Genomic DNA, 5,373 nt, shown 5'->3' on the forward strand with positions numbered 1-5,373 from the left:
AATCTTGGGAAAAGGAGCCAAGGCTAAGGAAGACAGTGCAGCGGACATGGACTAATCCCCATGTGGAACCTGCATAGACTCGGCCACCGACACTTCCAAAGCCACCACTGATCCTGGGCGGACACCGAGCTCCTGAGAGCCTCGCATCATCTTCCCCAGTCCCCCACAGGCAGAAAATCCAGGAGGCTGGGTTTGGGTCAGGGGAACAAACACAGACGTCACAACATTCAAAAATCTTCAAGATAGCAAATGCTGAGAAATTCTGTGTGGTCACTTCCAAGCTGAGGGAATCTTACCTTTCATCAGTTCTCCCACAAACTGAAGCTCCTCCCACACCAGACCTCTGCGCACTGAGTGTGCTTCCCACCTGGCCCCTGTTTTCATTATTGCTTTTATCTGTTCTGCGTCCATTCTCAAACAAGGTAAAAGGCGCTGCAGTCGCTGGCCTTGGATGTTTGTAAATTTCAGTCTGCTTGTACTACTTTGTGAGCTAAAGAATGAGAATTAACGTGTTTGGCCAGAATCACAGTCACTGAGCTCCCTTCTCTGCTCTCTTCCTCTGCAGGGTTTTGGGATAATCGGGTTTCCAAATAAGGAGACGCACCTGACTGCTTAGGTTCTTATATTTAAGGGCTATTTAAGAGGCTGGAAAGGAAAAATAAGCCAATATGTCCGGCTAAGGTGGCGTTCCCTGGCAGGCAGAGGAGCCCACACCCATGTGGCCCCCCCAGGTGGCTGATACAATACCAGCCTCGGCCACGTGCTGCTGTGATCACTGGCCTGTGATCCTTCACAAGGCATGTTTTATTAATGGCATTTTGTACAACTGGATTTAGGTCACCAAAAGAGGAAATCAGGTCATAGCTTCTAAATACCATATTGCATTTGAAATCCTAGGAAGAGAGAATTATTTCTGCCTGTGTCTTAATGACTAGAAAAGCACATTCCTGGTGCAGTTAATTTAGAAAATATGATAATGTATAAGAAGAAATGAAATTGCTCTGATGGGATGGTTTTGATTGGGCTAGTCTCTAACTTAGCTCCTCAGCACAGTCCAGAATTATCCCGTGGGCAATCTTGATTGCTATTGACACAGAAAGGCCCAGTCCACTGTGGGAAATGGTGCCCGTGGGGGAGGGGGTCCTGGGCTGTAAAAGACAGTTACCTGAGCAGAAGCCAGAGAGCTATCAGTGAGCCGCCGCCTAAGGTCTCTGCTTCAGTGAGCCGCCGCCTAAGGTCTCCCTCTGCTTCAGCTCCTGCCTGGTTTCCCTCAGAGATGGACTCTGAACTGAAGTGCAGCTCAGTGCCCTGATGATGGCACAGAGAAAGCTCAGCAGAACAGCTACTATTTGTCAATATCAAGTAAATGAACACATCGTAAGGCTTTAACTCTGTGTGAACGTTTCCAGCACCAAACCGAGCCCAGCTTCCCTAGGCGGGACCCCAACAGGAGCTGTGAGAGGTGAGCTAAGAGGGCCCAGCGCCAGAAGCTCGGCCTTTCACTGACTGAAGGCGCTTGTGAGAGACGGATGTAATCAAGCAATGCTGGTGATCAGTTGTCCTTTCTTCAGTGGCGAGAATGCCAGCAGAGGGCTGATGACAGATGCCAGCCCTGCTCTTGTCGCCACAGGAGGGTGCGTGTGACGCGAATGGAGTCATTTTCCCGACTCAACAAATATTGACTGAAAACTAAGTGTGCAGGAGGGCTGGCAACGTTTACAGATTCCGGGGAGCCAGCAGGGAGCAGAGCAGGCTGAACCCTGCTGGGAAAGGAAAACCAAAGTCCTCCCACCAGTCCTCCCAAAGGGACCTGCTCGCTCTCTGTAGAGTTACCCCGAGACTGTGGTTTGCCTGACGTGAGGGTCAGTGAAGCCTGTGTAGGAGCCTGATGTTACAGAGGGGGCAGCGTCCAAGCGGGCTGGCGCCGGGCAGAGGACTGCATGCTGGCAGGTCCTTCACGGCCTCTGATCCGAGGACCTAGGCCAGGGAGCAGGGCTTTGTCTTACACACTTGTGCTCCGGGACCTAGAAGACACAGGCCACCTGGACAGGAACCTCAGAACATGTGGCTTTTCTCTCAAAACTTGTAGGGAATCCTGCACCTTTCCGTTGAGCCTTATGACGTCTTCGCTCCTGGGCAGGCGTGCCACATCGCGTTTTACGCCGGTTTCTGGGTATGGCACTTTCCTCCCGTCTTTGTTACTACAGCATGCCCGAATGGCCGCACACAGCTCCTAACATCAGAACTCCAGACGTTCCTCTGAAAGCTCTCCTTTCTAGCGCCTGTAATTCAAGAGGCACTGCCTTCTCTCCATTTCCCATGACCGCCTGACAGAGGCAAGTTATCAAATGTTAATTTGGGCACAAGAGCTCTACCAGGTCATTTGAACGCACACATTCTGCTCCTCTGCCCATTCACCTCCCGTTTTTTGGTTTGACCCTGAGACTGTTTGCTCTTCTCTGGGCCCGCCCTCTGCTTCCTGTGTGAACCAGGCTGAAAGGCAGGACACTCGGTGATGGAGCCGACGCCGCCGTGGAGCTGTTCGGCAGGTACTGCTTGCTCCAGCACACACGCGGTTACTCACAAAGCACATGGGCAGTCTTATCTTCTGAAGGCCGCCCATGCCTCTGCCTGAGTGCCGGAGCTGGCATTGTTGGGCGACAGAGAATTTTTGGGGAAATAGAGATTACTACTTTCTCTTTGACTTGGGCAACAGGAACAAACATTCAACCAAAATTTTAATTTCTTTTTTTTCTCCCCTATTTTTCTTTTTTTGAAATAGATTTTTCATACACTAGATTCTGATTGTAGTTTCCCTCTTCCAAGACCCCCATCTCACCTTTCTGTCTCTCCTTAGAAAACAAACAGACATCTAAAGAATAATAATAAAATAATATAAAAAACAAAGTGAAATAGGAACTACAAACAAACAGAAGAAAAAAAAAAAACCAAAGAAAATGAAACAGAAATGTGTGCAGACACAGAGACACACATTCATACACATAGAAACCATAAAAACCTATCACGGGAAGCCATATGTATGCCGTGGACCTGTGATGTTAAAAACTTTAAAGGTCCTGACATGACATCATGACCCGAAGAGCCTCAGAAGACCCCATGAATTTGCCTTGGGTGGCGTCTGCTCCTGGCATGGGGCCTAACAGTGGTTGTGTCCCTCCGGAGACTCCATTGAAGAGAACTTTTTATTTGCAAGGAGCAAAAATCCACTTTCTAATTCCATGAAATTACAACACTGGGTAGAAATTCCCAGTGGTTTTATGCACAAAGCTAATCTTGTAATAAAAAAGTAGATATAAACACAAACCTATTTGAAGCAACGGCGTGAACACACACCCGCAGGCACTCGGTGTGAATACTAGCCAGGAAGTAGACAAAGCTGGGATGGCGCTGAGTGGCAACAGCCTTGAAATGAATCTATAGCCTCTCTGCTTGTGTGTACATGTTCACGTGTTCACGTGTGTGCGTGTGGAGGCCGGAGCTCAATGGCACGTCTTCCTCGATGGTGCCCTGCCTTATTTTTGCAGCTAGCCTCTCTCAGTGAACCTGGGGCTCACCTACTGACCGGCTGGGCTAGCCAGCAAGTCCCAGGAGCCCGCTCCCCACCATCAGGATTATAGGTCCGTGCTGCTACACCTGGATTTTTTATGTGGGTGCTGCAGACCTGCGCTGGAATCTTCATGTTGTACAGCAAGCACTCTGCCAGCTGAGCCGCCTCACCATAACCTTTATTTTAGTTTATTGCCATTTACTCATCCTCCACAGTCCTGGATTTTATAAGGACATTTTCGTGAAAGAATATAATGTACTTTGACCAAAGTTAATACAAAAGGGTGTCTGTAAACCTTCCTCAACAACGCAAACATGAAGAAGATGCTCCAGGTACTCTCGGTACATCTCCAGACGAAGATTCCTCAGAACAGCACTGGATAGGTGCGGCAGAGACTGAATTAGCTCTGAGTTGAAAAGTTCAGCGTGGGAAAGAACGTGGCACGTGAGTTGGGTTGCGTCCTAGCCAGGACAGGCATCCAAGCGCTGCAGGCTGACTATGTCCGGCCCTCACAGCCGTAGAACTGTGGCCTGCGGCTTCGTCCCCTCAGGCTTTGCCAGGAGACCTCTTCATCTCCAATCTGACCCAGATGTCAGTGGAGTCTCATGGCAGACTGTAGATGTGAAGACAAGAAAGGCAAAGCCCTGGGACCCAAGCCACACTCCGTCCACAGTGCTCTTGCACGCTTGTCTCCCAAGGCCAGAGGTGGCAGACACTTCCAAAGCCCTCAAGCCTCCCGGGTAGTGACATTTATCTACCACTGGCTGTGTGGTAAACTGAAGACCTTCTTATGAAAGCCCCAGTGTCAGCTTCTCAGTCCACTAAGTCATTTCCCACACATACATCCTGCCAACTGCTGCCCCTCCAGTGATGTTCCGCAGAGCGCCAGCCTTCCTGTTTGTTCTGTTTAAGCACTGATCTTTTCAGAATGGATCCACAGCAAAGATGAGGTAATAAAGCGCCATTTTTGTAAACAAGATGACACCAGTTGTATTCTGCGTCCATAAATAGCACACCTTATATAATCCATCATTCTCAGTGAGGACTCATGGGCTTGAGACTTTTCATTTAATGCATTTTTATGTCATTTACTTAGCCACAGCTGTAACAGTCACAGTCCAAATAACTGTTCTTCTTAGAACAGACTTAGAGTGTGACTGTGTGATTGTCAAGTATGGGCCCATGCTAATGAAGAGTGGGCCAGGCAGCCGGGAAGCAGGAAGCATCCTGAGAGCGTTCCTCAGGGAGCCACAGCTGCTCAGCTCTCAGCCCAAGGGCAGTCAGAACATGGAGATCAAAGGGAGTTCAGAGAAAATGAAAGCACACCCCTAATTCAGTACAGGGAAATTGCCATGACTGGAGTGCTTCGTCCAATCTTCTAAGAAAACAACAACAGAGGGCAGAAAAAAAAAAAAGACAAAAAAATTTACTAAGATCGGGTTCTGAATCAGGAATCAGCTTGCCAAGGCGGAAGGCGCACCCGATGGGGAAGGCAGCTCACTCTCCGGGATTAATCAGAGCTGCTGTGCGTTCCAAGTGCCCCATTGCCAAGACACAACATAAGCCGCTTAATTCCTTCCCACAATCTAGGATTGTTAGCTGCTATCCAAGCCAAATACTTTTGATAAAATCCTAGGAGACATGAGACTCCTCAAAGAGGGCAGAGTTACAGTGGGGCGGCTAATCGCGGAGCTTCCGGCAGGACGGGACCCCACCGTGGGAAGAGCCAGAAGGACCCTATCCTGGGGTGCTGGTTGCCTGTTTTCAGTTTCCAAGTCAGTCATTTGGGGATGGACAGAGAGGCA

At 49.2% G+C, this 5,373-nt stretch overlaps 1 long non-coding RNA gene across 1 annotated transcript in view; it reads right to left on the bottom strand.

Moving 5' to 3' along the window:
- Positions 1-1,242, bottom strand: part of LOC129675667 (uncharacterized) — a 14,327-nt gene extending 13,085 nt beyond the window's left edge. Inside the window, exon 1 of the long non-coding RNA XR_008719969.1 lies at positions 1,166-1,242. This is a non-coding gene — a long non-coding RNA (uncharacterized LOC129675667). The remainder of the gene's footprint in view (positions 1-1,165) is intronic.
- Positions 1,243-5,373: the final 4,131 nt, after the last annotated feature.

This window comes from Psammomys obesus, unplaced genomic scaffold (assembly GCF_907164565.1).
Source record: "Psammomys obesus unplaced genomic scaffold, mPsaObe1.curated_primary_1811, whole genome shotgun sequence".
NCBI classification, from domain to species: Eukaryota; Metazoa; Chordata; class Mammalia; order Rodentia; family Muridae; genus Psammomys; species Psammomys obesus.